Source organism: Rhyacophila brunnea, unplaced genomic scaffold, assembly GCF_057557595.1.
Source record: "Rhyacophila brunnea isolate RB1 unplaced genomic scaffold, BYU_Rbru_1.0 scaffold_5, whole genome shotgun sequence".
Lineage (NCBI taxonomy): Eukaryota > Metazoa > Arthropoda > Insecta > Trichoptera > Rhyacophilidae > Rhyacophila > Rhyacophila brunnea.
This window is the reverse complement of record NW_028233170.1, coordinates 42,170,876-42,186,768: the sequence shown is the minus strand read 5'-3', so window position 1 is coordinate 42,186,768 and position 15,893 is coordinate 42,170,876.

The following is a 15,893-nucleotide window of genomic DNA, read 5'->3' as shown; positions in this document are numbered from 1 at the left end:
GTTTACGATAGTCATTTGTAGCTCCATTGAACCAGCAATTTCTTATCAAAAATTGAAAATAGTATAAACCTACATCTTTGATGGCAGATCTAAAAGAGAATTGCTTATCTACGCGAATATATTAATTAATTAATATAAGTACTTATACAAAAATCATGCTTGTACAAAAATAAAAATAATCAATTGTTCAAACACATTTTTTTATACTGGGGAGGCAACAAAATCAGTCAGTGCGTCGGGCCTTTATGTGACTAAACAAATAAGTACTATATATTATAATGAGATCATATTATCACAATTATTCTGAAGCTCAATTATATATAATTATAAAAGCAATTTATGAAAATTGTATTACTTATACATTTTCATTTTCTAGAAAAATGGATGTATTTAAATTAATCAAAATAACATTAAAACCATGAATGATTAAAAATCTCTCCTACACATTAGGTTAGGTAGATGAATCTCAATAAACTACAATTTATTGTTTTTTAACAGATTCTTTTTGAATTTAAAAAAAATATATGTTGTTTATAATGTACATATTGATTAATTAAAAAACCTTTAATGGAAATAAAATCAGAATCCAAATTCCATGTTTTGCAATTCCATCACTGAATATCGTTGGTAGGATTTCAGTTCGTCTTAAAAATAAGATTGAAAATATTATCCGAGTATTTTAAATACGAGTATTATTTAGTGAATATAACTGACCATACATAATTTTGAAAACATTTCTGAGAAAATAATATATTATAACCAATAGAAAAATCGGTACAAGTCGGTTATCCTGGATACAGCGGCAAATACATTTTGAAAATAGCCGATATACTGGATTATTTGTTAGGATAACCTAACCTAACCTAACTTAACCTAAACTAACCCAAGCTAACAAATAATCCAGTATATCGGCTATTTTCAAAATGTGTTTGCCGCTGTATCCAGGATAAACGTGTAGTCTAAGTATGGAACCGAAAAATCTTTTTGAAAAAAGTAAGACACCCCGCAGGAATCGATCCTGAATCTCTCGGGTATCGCGCCCACGCACACAGACCACTATGCTTAAGGAGCTATAGGTACTTAATTGTGATAAATTTTAATTAATTGCTTTTAATATTCACTGAAGCGCTTTCCAAATTGAACTACTATTGGCGATCGGCTTTTGTATTTTAAATCAAAGTAGGTTTACTTTTAATTACTAACCGATGTCACGGATCACTCCATGATTTTTTGTTGTAGCTTACTTGAACTTGCTAATCATTTTCAATTAACATTTTTTTTTTATTCTACAAATAATTCACAAGATTTAAGAATGTCTTCTTCTTCTTCGGCCATATACACCCCTTAGTCGGAGCATATGGACACCACGCGGCGCCTCCAAGAATCTCTGTCCCGTAGCTCTACCATATACACTCTACAGATACTATTTAGCGGTCTTCCAGGACGCCGGAATCCGGTCGGCTTGAAGAACAGGCAAGCCAGGTTGAGGTTCTCTTCTGGCATCCGCAGCACGTGGCCGAGCTAGGTCCAACGTCGCCTCTTCACTCTTAGCATAATGAGAGGCTGCTTGGTGCGTTCCCTTATCTCCTCGTTGCCCCAAAAGTTATACCACTGCACACCCAATATTTGCCGCAAACATCTGTTTTCGAAGCTCAGTATACGGTTGGTCTGAGCCTTCGTAAGGTGCCATGATTCGCTACTGTAAAGCAGCACCGTCAGAATGCAAGCGTCATCGTAATACGAGACAATCTTTTATTACCAATAGAAAAAATCTTTTAAAAAAAAGTAAGACACCCCGCAGGATCGAACCTGCATCACTCGGGTATCGCGCTCATGCACATAGACCACAATGTTAAAGGCGTCATACTTAATTGCGACAAATTTTAAGTAATGGCTTTTAATACTCTCTGAAGCGTTTTCTAGATTGAGCTTTTGTATTTTAAATCAAAGTGGGTATTACGTTAATTACTAAGCGACATCATGGATCACTCCAAGATTTTTTGCTGTAACTTACTTGAACTTGCTAATAATTTTTAATTAACTATTATTTTATTCAACGAATAATTCACAAGATTTAATAATTCAACATTCTAATTATTGAACATACATAATTTTGAAAACACTTCTGAGAAAATATATTATAACTGAGATAATATTATTATTTGGAGATCGCACAGCCAAATATTGTAGTTAAATTTTGTTGTGTGGCCAAATAAGTCGGTAAGACGAACCAGAACGATCGAAGGAAGATGGATTCCGCGTTGTCAGCTAATTGAAACATTCCGAATGTCTATCGCGGACGGGCCACAGTTTCATCATTTATGACGTACAAGAAAAAAAAAACAAAAGGTATTATGATATGTGATCCATTGTGAATTAATCCGTCGATGACCCACGGAAAGATTCGATACAATGAAAGCAATGTTGTCGATATGATGTCGACAGCTCACGGGAACATTATGGAAGCGCATGGATTGGGAGGTCTCGGAGTTCTCGATTTAAAAGCGATTGATCGAATTGTCATGTTTTATCGATCGTGAGATGTCACGTTGTTTGACGGAAGGAAAAACTGAAATATTTTTAGTCATCATATTATTAATATGTTTTAAGGGGAGGGGGGGGGGGGGTAGCAGTAGGTGGGTCTAGGAATATGTCTAGGAAATCATAAATACCGACGTTCCTTCAATGTAAAATTATCAATATTTATTATATTTATTAAGGAAACAAACAGTTGGATTTTGATTGCAAAAGTATGTTTAAATAATCACAAGATAAAAAGAACTTTTTATATACCACGTTATTAAATTTTCTGTTGAATCATATAAACTTGACAATTCTATGTATTAATAATTTAGGACAAATAAGGCAATTGTCAACAAATCATTTTTTTGCTATTTTGCAACACACAAATATAGAATACTGATATGTCATTTTGATTTCCATAGTAACGCACGTATATATTAATAATTTAGTTGCTAGGATCACCCCCTTAGCAACCAATAATAGTGGATTGGATTACGGATTTCTTCCGAAATAACTTTTCATACAAAACAGAATTAAGTGAATTCAATTTTACTTAAAGATGGCTAAAAGTATTAAAAGAATGCATTGGCATCGTGTTCTGATATATTGTAAAAGTTTCTAATGTCTAGCTAGTCGGGAAGTTAGTTAAAAATCGATTGCAAGATTTGTACTGGATAAACAACCACCGGACAAACAAGAATACGACCTAAGAAAAACGTGGTAAAATAAAATAGAATAGTGAAAAGTTACTGCAACCAGCAAAGTTTCCATATATACATTATAATATAGTTAAGCCTAACAAGATATAAAGTAAGAAAGTACGAAGAACATAAGTATAAAGAAATTACATAAGAAAAATGAGGAAGAATATTGAATAATTATAGACAAAAAGGTAACATTTTTTAAAATATATATGTATATAATATACGAGTATAATGTGTGTTTAGAATAATTATTGAAATTTATTCATAATATGAATGATCTAAGAAAACAGAAAAAGAGAATAACTTATTATTCTCTTTTTCTAACTCTTAAAAAAACTCTTCTCTTAAAAAAAAACATACATTTAAAATTCGATTAACGTCCATTAGGTATACAAAATTTTGGAGATAGCGCGTTTAAATAAAACAGGCGGAGAAATACATATTGTAATTTAAACAAGAGCGCCGAATAAAAGAGTTTTGTGCATAATTAGAATCACTACGACTGACATGGTACAATTTAATATTATATAAAATAATATAAAATAATAATGTATCTCTTTCCAAGAAACACACCCATTTACTAAAAAACATTATTATTTAAGATGACAGTCATTACATATTATCTATTATTATAATTATATATATATAATAGTATTAGTGGTTTATTTTTTGTCTACAAGTATGCATGTACCTATTTGTATTAGACTGGAGTAGGTATGTGATTGGTTATGTTATAGTATAGTCACTTTGACGTTGCAGGGATTTTGTTATGCTTTTGGGTAATATTTTGTGAAAAATAATATGCATATTGTTATAATCTTGGCATAATTTAATGCATGTATGACTGATTTGAACTGTTTCCAGCCCCCTTTTTAAATTTTATGAAAAATCGATTACGTATTCTGTCTCAATGAAAATCACCGCTAGGAATTGTAATGCTATTATGAGCATCTAGCGACACGATGTAAAATATGCGATTTAAGACTATTTATTAAATTTTAGTGTTTTATTCAATATGCATCATAAATAATAAAAAAGCAAAAAATAAAATTCATCGACAAACATTAAAAAAATAAACGGTTATCTAATGTGTGTACATTGAACAGTTAACTTCTTTTTATTATTACCTTTTGTGATTATTTGAAAAAGATAGTGATTTTTGAATTAATTATAGTTTTGGTGACAGTATTTTATATTTAATATAAAACATATTATATTCTAAAAATTAAAATATGTGTAACTTCAAAAAAAAAACCTCTCATTATTTGTATAATTTTAATTGGGTACTTGATTGATTTCTATAGGTCATTAGGTTTGTAAACAATTTTGTTCATGTTAGTATGCTTTTAGAGAGTTTTGGAAGTTAATTAAAAAGCATTAACTGATAAGTCGTATTGGGAGAAATAACATAAAGAGTTTTACATGTTTTTGTTAGCATTTTACCATAATGTGAACGATTTATCGGTTTTTGGAAATAGACACCTTATATAATATTAAGTGATTGGGTGGGATACTATATTTTAAACTAGAGATACTTAATTTTATTTCTTTATTTAAATAATTTAAAAGTAAATCAGATGCAAATGACTAGCCTAAATCCTACGGTGGTGAACGATGTGTATGCATAATAATATTATTAATGTTAATACAAGACTATTATAGTGACCACAGTTTGATATTGGAAAAGCGACGCTACGGTGTAAATAACCAATTAATGGCCCGCAAATAAAAATTATTTGACGGCGAGGAATGGAGATCGCAGAAAGAGAAAGAGAGGTGTTCTGGGTGGTCGATCGTTATTGAACTTATTCAATACCGAGCTGAAATTGCCGAATCTATACCCATCTCACTCTAAAATTCAGTGGCGTCGATGAAAATTTAAATATTGCGCACCTGATAAATAAATTTATGGAAAATAATGAATTAATTTTTGTTCCAAGCATATTTTAACATTAAATCATAAAAGGTATTCGATACACTTCCTAAAACAACTAATAAAACTTTAATATTTAGGTGGGTACAATAAAAAATCGTCATAAAAAACTTAACAAATCATCTGCGTATTTTATAAATAAATCAGTCATCAACACAGTAATTCACAGGGGATGTTCTATAAATACATACAAATTCAAGTCAAGAGTTTGGTGAAGGTTTTTAACCATTTTTTAATTTTGTAGATTTAATTCGTATATCGAACTATGATGTTTTACTATTTTAATTATTATCAGGATAAATATTAACTCATCATATACCTACAATGATTTTATCCACCAGTATAAATTGTCCGCTGAGTGAGGGCACCACATCTTAACATTTGACACATATTTTTTTATTAGTTTTTATAGGTACTAAGTAATAGTTCTAAATTAACACATCTGACGATTTATGATGGTATACCCATTATAAATTAGTGCTTGGATCAATGAGATTTGATTTTTTGCGGTGCTCATAGAGATGCCTTTATAACTGAACTAGGTAAAGAGTCCACATTAGTAGGGTTACGAACTTGGTGACCTGACGTACTGACTAATTTTGAAACCCTCTACGATAAAAAAATAAATATATTCTAACTAACAACGGACCCAGTAAAAATAATAATGTATCTCTTCCTAATCCAATTATTATCGAACGGGGTGGAACAATTATATCGGAACATCGATGTTACGTGACATAAATAATTACAAGATAAAAAGAACCTTTTATATACCACGTTTTTAAATTTTCTGTTGAATCATATAAACTTGACAATTCTATGTATTAATAAATACTTTTTTTGTACTTGATAGAAATACTGAATAAATATAGAATACTGAAATGTCATTTTGACATTATATATATTAATAATTTAGTTGCTAGGACCCACTTAGCAACCAATAATAGTGAGTAGTAAATATTACTTTTTAACGATTTTTTCCGAAACATACAAAACAGAATTAACTGAAAGTGAATTCAATTCTGCTTAAAGATGGCCAAAAGTATTAAAAGAATGCATTTTCGTCGTGTTCTGATATATTCTAAAAGTTTCAAATGTCTAGCTAGTCGGGAAGTTAGTTAAAAATCTTGGACAAACAAGAAAAAAATTGTACTGCACAAGAAAAAATCTGTACCGGACAAACAAGAATATGAGCTAATAAACATGTGGTAAAATTGCTAATTTTTTATGTAGGTAGGTATCTGTTTGAGTGGGTATGTTATAAACCGTTTTGGTGTTAGTTGCTTTAACTTATAGGTTATTTGTGACGGATACGTGTATTTTAAAGATTGTAGAATACGTAATATAATATTACAATTTTTATGATCGGTTTGATCTGTTTTAATGCATGTTTTTAAATCTTCTGAAGAATCGATTGCGTCATTCGCTTAAAAGACACATGAGGGTTCATGTTCAGTTTGGGCTCACCTGCGCTTTAGCGATGTAAAACCTCGTTGGCTGGAAACTGTTCGATACCAATCAGCCGACACCTCATTGGCCGAATACCGCTTAATACCAATAAGCCAACCAATGAACGGCCGAATACGAAATGTCAAAAAAGCGTCTGTACTTAAAGGCACATCAGTTCGCACAATAAGAAAGTTATCTACTTTCTGATTGTAACTACTCACCTAAGTCACAATTTTACAATCACACATCAAGAAGTCAGATTCCACAGTGGTGACACCATAATATCATGTAGAGCTTTACAGTGACGTCTTTACTGACAATCATTGAGCATGGTTTCATAGTCAAATCCGGCAGTAATGGAAAATTTTCTAATTGTGCCGCCAAGTCGCAAAATTTGTTCTAGACATTTTTAAAACCCTCTTTATTAAAAATACATCATATTTCCTTGAGAATTGAGTTATTTGTGATTATGATTTCATGTCAGTAAACATGATGAAAATTAAAAAAATATATTATATTGACGTAGTGTGTATGAAATGAAAACAGTATTATGTTTTTTTTTGTTGCAGAGAAAGTCTCCAGAGCACATTTTTTGACTCGATGACTCCAGATTGTTAACATATAATATGAGTGGATAGCATCGTATCGTGTAATTTTAAACATTTTTATGTCAACCGGTATATTATGTTTCTACCTTTCCTTGTTCGATTCCAGTAATAACTTACCTGTACATTGGTAGTTGAAATGAAAGCAAAAGACAAAAAAGAAAAACCCAATTATTGAATTACGATATTGCAAATTATTATACATATTTTCATAGAATGTTGAAAAAAAATATTTAATAAGTAATTTATTTACCTCCTTCACTGGATAGATGAATATTTATTTTCTTTCAATGCAGCTATGCTACATTATTGCTAATTTTATGATCGTAGCTTCAAGTACCTATTAATATTTTACCGCAAATCAGAGACACATAATATTTTACGTTTAGTGTTTTAAATAATATGTTCAACATCTAAATAAAATTACCCATGTTTTGTAAATATCATGAAATAAAAAGATTTATTAGTTGTGAATGACTCGTAAAGTAGTTTTATGCGAATGAAAAATCTGAAATCGCTTTACAAATCTAATAAACCATGAAATTATATACTATTCTTTTAGATTTAAGTATTTATATTTATGAAGGATTATTTTCGATAATGAGCATTTTGAGAGAGACTTAATGATTGCAACTGTGTTGGTCATAATTGATCATTACTACAATTTGGAATACCTCAGACACATTTTTATTACAACCTTTTTATTAGGTCGTATTCTTATTTGTCCGGTGGTTGTTTATCCACTACAAATCTTGCAATCGATTTTTAACTAGCTTCCCGACTAGCTAGACATTTGAAACTTTTAGAATATATCAGAACATGATGCCAATGTATTTTTTTTATTACTTTTAGTCATCTTTCAGTAGAATTGAATTCATTTTCAGTTAATTCTGTTTTGTATGAAAAGTTATTTCGGAAGAAATCCGTAATTTAATCCACTATTATTGGTTACTAGGAGTCTGGGGTCCTAGCAACTAAATTATTAGTATATACGTGCGTTACTATGGCAATCAATATGAAATGTCAAAATGACATTTCAGTATTATTTCTATCAAGTACAATTTTTTTTGATCGTTTAAGCTAGTCAAGTCAAGTTTATATGATTCAACAGAAAATTTAAAAACTCTGTATATAAAAAGTTCTTTTTATCTTGTACTTAATTATTTTCTTTATAAATTTAGCTACATTTATTAGATATACCTACCTCATCACAATGAAAATTCAAACAATAGTATGTTCAATAAATAATGTAAGTACATTTTAAACCTTGTGTTGGACCCACAGTGGCCGATTATAAACTTGTACGTATGCAGTTCACCGTATCACACTTCACAGTAAAAGGTTGTATCGGAAATATAAGGCCGTATCACAGAAAAGAAAAATAAATAGAACTCTGATCCAAGGTCCTGCAAACGCTGCAAATTGAAGCAGGATTTTAGAAGTGTGCGTTAATAGGGTGGGCGGACAAAAAATGACCTTCACAGAGCACACAGAGTTCCCTGGGCCGTATATTAAAGATCGACCAACTTCTTTGGGTCGTATAGCATGGCATAAAATTTATGTCTAAATAAAACACGGTTCTTGTCGTTTTACACTTTACAGGAAAACAGCAGAAAATAAATTTTGAAAATAGCTGGTATACTGGATTATTTGTTAGGTTAGGTTAGGTTAAAATTAATGTTCATATTGAATCTAATAAAATTGGAGACCGTATTGTATACGGTTTCCCATAAGAGAGCTCACAGCGAACTGTGTCATGGTGAAATGTTTTACGTACAATTTACATGTAACCGATTATAACGTGGTGGGTCCCGGGTCTGGTAAATTCACATGTTATTTTCCAATATGTGTTTGGACCGGAGTATGGATCTAGTAGGTTGAGCAACATACACAAGCCCATACACAAATTAAAAAAAAACAATATGTGTACTTGCCAGACCCAGGATTATAACCTGGGACCCACGGCGTTATAGTTCAACGCTTAAGCCGCGCAGCTATCGCGGCAATGCGGTAACATATTCCCAATAAATGAAGATTTTATCATATTTCATTCAAATAATTACCATTTATTTCAATATGCAACAATCAGCATTTTATACAAAAAGTTTACCATAATATTACATTCGAATTTCGGATGTTAAGAGTTTTGTATCACTCCCTGAGTATATATATTCTTCTTCCACCCTGTCACGTCCCAACATTGGGGCATAAGGCAAGCACAAGTTGGCGCCACTTCCCTCGGTCCATCGCCAACTCCTGCTCCTCCCGCCATGTCAGACCTGCAGCACGTAGGTCACTTTTGTAGCATCGCTGCAGGATAAGGGAGGGCCGGCCACAGCGACGGAACCCTTGAAGCTGTGCCACAAGGGTACGAAGTGCCGCACTCTTTGGCGGCATCCGGAATACGTGTCCCAGCCACGTAAATCGTCTCTTCGTGGTAAGTTCAATCAATCACCGAAGGCTGTTGTGTCTGCTCACGAACTCAGGTGTTTTTAATGCGGTCGTACCAATGTACCCCTAAGATTCGGCAGAGACATCGATTCTCAAAGCTCAAAAGCCGAGACTCTTGAAGCTTAGTAAGATACCATGTCTCACAGCCATACAGGAGCACAGGTAGCACAGGTAGGCAGATATATATAATAGTATAATAGTGGGTCTTAGCCTGTATGAAGGAATGTAGGAAATTTTAGATACTTAATTATAACGATTGAAAATAATCTTTTTTGAAATAAAACTACAGCTGTGGAAGTCATTTCATTTACACCAAAGTAATTTGCATTCAGAATAGCTTACTAATTCGCTCCGGAAATAGCATAATAAAAATCTATTAATGATATTACTATTAATCCAACAAAAGACCACGAGATGACAACCGGTCCGCTAAGCATTGTGACTATTTTAAAATAAATAATTAACCGCGACATCATTAGGTCGTTTGCGGTCGATTTTCTTGCTTATTATTACCGAATCTCCTGCCGCGCTGCGAAGGCGACATTCCAGTTTTTATTGAAATTATGACAATTTAATTATAAAGATGCCTACTCGAATGAAAAGATTTAATTTTTTTTCAAGCCGTTTACAAAGCTGTGACGACCACCTTGAATGAATCGTGGTGACGCAAAAATATATTTTTGGAAATTTATTAGTGTCTGCCGAATTCTGAATTAATAAAAGATTAGTTAATACCCTATACAACACGAGTTTTTAAATTTATTTTGCTGTATTAAAATATTCACTGTCTTAAGTTTTATGACCTATAATACATATCAACAGTGGCGATTTTTTTGACGCAGATGACGCCGTAGATTCGCCAAGAGATTTAAAAGAGGGCCCTAACATATTATTTCAATTCCAATGATTAAATTATACTAAAATCTTAAAATTGGTGTGTTCATAAATGGAGGATGCATTATTATCTACTAATGCATAACAAAATCCCTGCAACTAACACCAACCACACAAATATATATGTACTTGTACTGTACACAAAAAACAAGCTGTTAATTATTATTATTTTATGTCATTATAAATAATATATATTTTTAGTTACATAAGTCTAGAATTCATTTATGTGTCTATATATTTCTGTAGTTGGAATTAATGGTTTATGTTCTATGTTTTATCGTGGGGGGTGTCAAAATAAATCAGTGTCTTGGGCCTCCACGTCCCTAACTAACCCCATTACATATGAGTCATTTTTGTAAAAGCATTATAATTATTGTATTTATTATTATAATTACTTATAATTATATTTAATCATCATTATTTAGATACTTAAATAAAAAATACACTAATAATATTTGTGATACCTACATAGTATTATCAGATTAAAATACATTTAAAAAGAGTGTAAGTAAGTCAAAAAAATGGGATACTATAGTTTAATTGGTTTAACAGGACTCCATCAACTGATCCAATTTATTTTAAGTGAGTGTACCCAGCTAAAAGAAGAAACCGGTTCTGATTTTTATTAAATTATTTATAACTAGTGGCTTATTAGAGCAATAGCACATATTTAAACGATATAGAAGATTTTAAATAATATTTTTGTATACATAATATATACTATGTTATTAATGTGTGCAGAAGTGGGGACTATTTTGACTTTTCTATTCGCCCGTTTACTTTTTAAATATTTTTTTTCTAAATTTTGCGCTCATCTAGAGAACCAGGTCTTTTATTCAAGCCATCGAACACCAAATTAGACTCAGTCGTTTTCGAAAATTTCAGAAAAACCATATGAAATGATAATGGCAATACGTATTTACCGTGTATTATGTTTAAATGTAATAAACAACACTGGTAACTTTCATTTTTAATTTAACTAGCGGACCCACTTATTGTGATAATATCTATATTATGTACTCACGATCGAGTTTATTTATATTGAATAAAATGATAATTATGTTGAAATATAATATATTAAAAATCAAGATCTGAGAGAGTTCGTCTTCATGGCACATATCTACATCCAACAATTGGCGATGCTGCGGGTTTAGTCGAGCTCTTAGGTGAGTGTAATACTGGCGTACATATAAATAAAGCATTTACTATATTCTCAAATCTCAACCTTAAATACCAAAATAGTAGGTAATAGGAAGATAAATTACATTCAAACCGAATCAATATAGTTCTTCATTGTGTTTATTCTACAACGTTTTTATTAGCTCGTATTCTTATTTGTCCGGTGGTTGTTTATCCGGTACAAATCTTGCAATCGATTTTTGACTAACTACTACAACTAAATTATTAATATATACGTTAAAATATAAAAATAATAATAATTAATATTATATAAACTAGATAATAAGTAGATAATACAATCATAGATAGATATATATATATAAATACATAATATATATAATCATAGGTTATAATATAAATGTATTAGATATAGTCATTGTCATTTACTTTTTTGTTTGTAAGAAATAAAAAGGCTTTTTTATTTATTGATTAAGTAGAATTGAATTCATTTTCAGTTAATTCTGTTTTGTATGAAAAGTTATTTCGGAAGAAATCCGTAATCCAATCCACTATTATTGGTTACTAAGTGCGTGGTCCTAGCAACAAAACTATTAATATACACGTGCGTTACTATGGAAATCAAAATGACATTTCAGTATTCAGTATTTCTATATTTGTTTGTTTGTTTTTTCATTTACTTCATACCAAGTACAAGTTTGAGCATATTGAGCATAATAATTCAACAGAAAATTTAAAAACGTTGTAAGTATATAAAAAGTTCTTTTTATTTTGTAAGTATTTTATGTCTGTGTTTGACGCGGACTATCACTAGTAAATAATTGCTCAATTTATAGAAAATAAAAATAATGGTAAGTACATTAAATGTAAAACGGTTCATAGACCATAATATTAAAAGTTAGTCTAACCTAACCGCTAACGAATTAAATAATAAAGTAAAAAGATACTGTGTAACACGATTTCATTATCGTGTAAAAAGTGCGTATAAAACAACAGTAATCCGTCGTTTTTACACCGACATAAATAAAGATATCAATAAAAGAGCCGAGCACAATAAAAAGTTGTGTTTTTGTGCGTCTAAATAAGAGATGAAAGCATGAACCGTGACATCCTGTTTGCCTAGTATTTGTTGCATTGTGTTTTGGCATTCACGCGCCGGCTCGGTCCATCTCGGTCCGACGTCTTAATGCTCTCCTCGAATAATGCCGAATTATCGTCTCGCGTTCGGCCGATTCAATTTCACCATCGCCACCACATCACACGGCCGTGCTGTGACGAATCGATCTTCTACTCCTGGAATACAACTCAATAGATCGAATCACTTCGATTCTTTACAAAAACCTTTTTCACCGATAAGTAGATCGCTGTAAAACCAACTGAATCAGTATACATCTCTATTACTAGCTAACTCTCTATAATGGAATCTCTACAAACTACCATTTTCATTGAGTTAATAATATGAATGAGTATGTAGTGGTCAATGACTTCGGGTCTTCTCAGCATTATTTCGACAGTGTAAGAATTAGCAAATCATTTAAACTATCGCACAATAGTCGCATCTACAGTCAGCATACACTTCACGCGTGACATCGAAGTGCAATAATGCAGAGGCCAGCGGATTTCTATATTGCAAACTTCATCAGCAATGACTCGCAATTTACCGAATATTCATGCATATAATTAGCAGGTCATAGTTGATTAGTTGCTCAGTCTAAATATCTATTAGTTATCGTAATCTCAGCGCGATCAGTAAGCTTCGTGTAGGTCGCTCCTATTCCACCGAGTTCAGACCTCGGGACCATAAGTATTGTAACATACTTTTGTACCAACTGTTTAGGCTGTAAATAAAACTCGCTCTTGCATCCATCTTCTCATCTCTCCTCCTGATGACTGTCCATCTACACCTCCTGGTCATCCCCAAATACATCGGTCACGTCCCTCCAACCACGAGATTCGCGAAAAGTAGAATACAATATGGTTGCTCAGAGCAACCGTATACTGAGCTTCGAAAACAGATGTTTGCGACGGATACTGGGTGTGCGGTGCTATAAGGGATTGGGAGCAACGAGGAGTAAAGAGAACCCACCAAGCAGCCTCTCATCATGCTGAGAGTGAAGAGGCGACGTTGGACCTGGCTCAGCTGCGTGTTGCGGATGGCAGAAAATAATTTCAACCTAACTTGCCTGTTCTTCAAACCAAGCGTCCTAAAAGGCCGCTAAATACTATCAGAATGTATACGGCGGAGCTACGGGATGCTGGTTTGATCTAAGACGATGCAAGAAGACTGGCGAGCGACGTGGATTCTTGGAGGTGCCTCGTTATGCCCATATACTCCAACTAAGAGGCGGATATGGCCGAAGAAGAAGAATACAATATATTATGCTTTTATTGAAAGAAGTAAAAGATTCTTCTATAAATACGTAATTGTAAGTCAACCTCTACTATCTTTCATAAAAGGTACGTAAGCTATCGTATCGAAAATTATAAAAAAAATGTAAATGATCATGAATTACCATTAAGTAAGCGCCGAATCTCTTGAAAAGACGATTGAAGAATTTACAGAATTGCAATTTGAGGTAAGAATTATATTACAAAAGAGAACTTGTCCCAAAATGAATCTCAATCATCCTAACATATTACATAATATATTTCATAATCAATCTAACTCTATGAATAACTAATTATTGCATACATTACATACATAACATCGTCAAAATAAAATATTTGTTATTAATAAAATGAGAATTATTCTGTACCTAATAACTTTTTGTCAAAGCGACCCCAGTCTAATTACGCCTAACAACGCTAGTACCGCTACAGCTAACAAAAACTTCACACTTAGAATTTAGCATGAACACCTTGTATAAAAAGTGTATTGATATGAATAAAATGAATGTTTTCTAACTGATTTAAAATGAAAACTTATATGATTAAATCGTCTCATAACTGAAACAACGATTCTTGATAGTTACCTACGGGAATTGGTTGTTTGCAATAGTTCGTCTATCCAACTGGTTTTAGTGCGTACTTGTGGTCGTTTAGTGCTGCTTGCGTACCATTGTATGACAGAATCTGTCCATCCAATTGTCATTTAATATGCTTAACGACCTCTATCACATCACATCTGCTTCATCATACACTGTTTGTATGGTCTTTACGCGTTGTGGTCAACATGCGCCTTTCCATGCCATGTTGCACTGGTAGCACACATTGGTTGAATACTTTACGCTTAGGACATAAGATATATATACATAAGATCAGTATATCTTATTATTTTCATGTTATATTATTGGCATGGTGTCCTTAAAATAATAATAGGTAATCTGATCGGAGTGACAGACAAAAACACTCTGTAAGTACCTACCTACATCGATCATATTAAGCATCCTTTCATAACTGGGAATACTTACAGCCTGAAAAAATATGATTGCAATTATCACACGTGGAAAACCATATTGGTCTTCATCGCTGTATTAAAATTTACTATTGAGCATTATTTTAGTTTGACTCGTAGGTAGGTACATAAAGACTGTATCGTATATACAATTTACCATATCATCAAATATATAACAATGTTTGTCATTTTTTTTAAGAATAGCATTGCATATAATGGTGTATTAATTGATATACTTAAATAGAATGAATGTTTATTAAGTGATTTAGAGTGAAAACTTACGTTGTCGGGTTTTATGTGTGATCGCGCGTTGATGTTTCTTTTGAGGTTTGTATTATTTTACTGTTCCTTCGCTTTGTGACTTTGAAACTGTGTAAGTTGATAAAAATAGCATCACGCAAAAATACAGAACCGCACTATTAATTCATTAGAAAGATTTAATAACAAATTTAGGAAAATGATGGAAAGCTGTTGATCACTGTGGGAGTAGTGTTGGGTGTTTCAGTGTTTGGTGAGAAAAATAAAATAGAATATTGTTGTAAAATATTTAATTTCTCTTTACTTCATTATTTATAGGACACTCCCTTGTAGACCTTAGTTATCATGAAAAAATAGGCAAAAGTATGAAGTCAGTCTTATCGGTCCTACAATACCTAAAAGAATGTCCTTTCGTCAACATGATAAATAATACTTATCAGAGCGTTAAAATAATATTTTTCTTACAAATTACTAAGAAAATATTGCCTAAATACGTCTAAAATAATACATATCACAATAATACATCTTATTCTATTTCGCAAAAA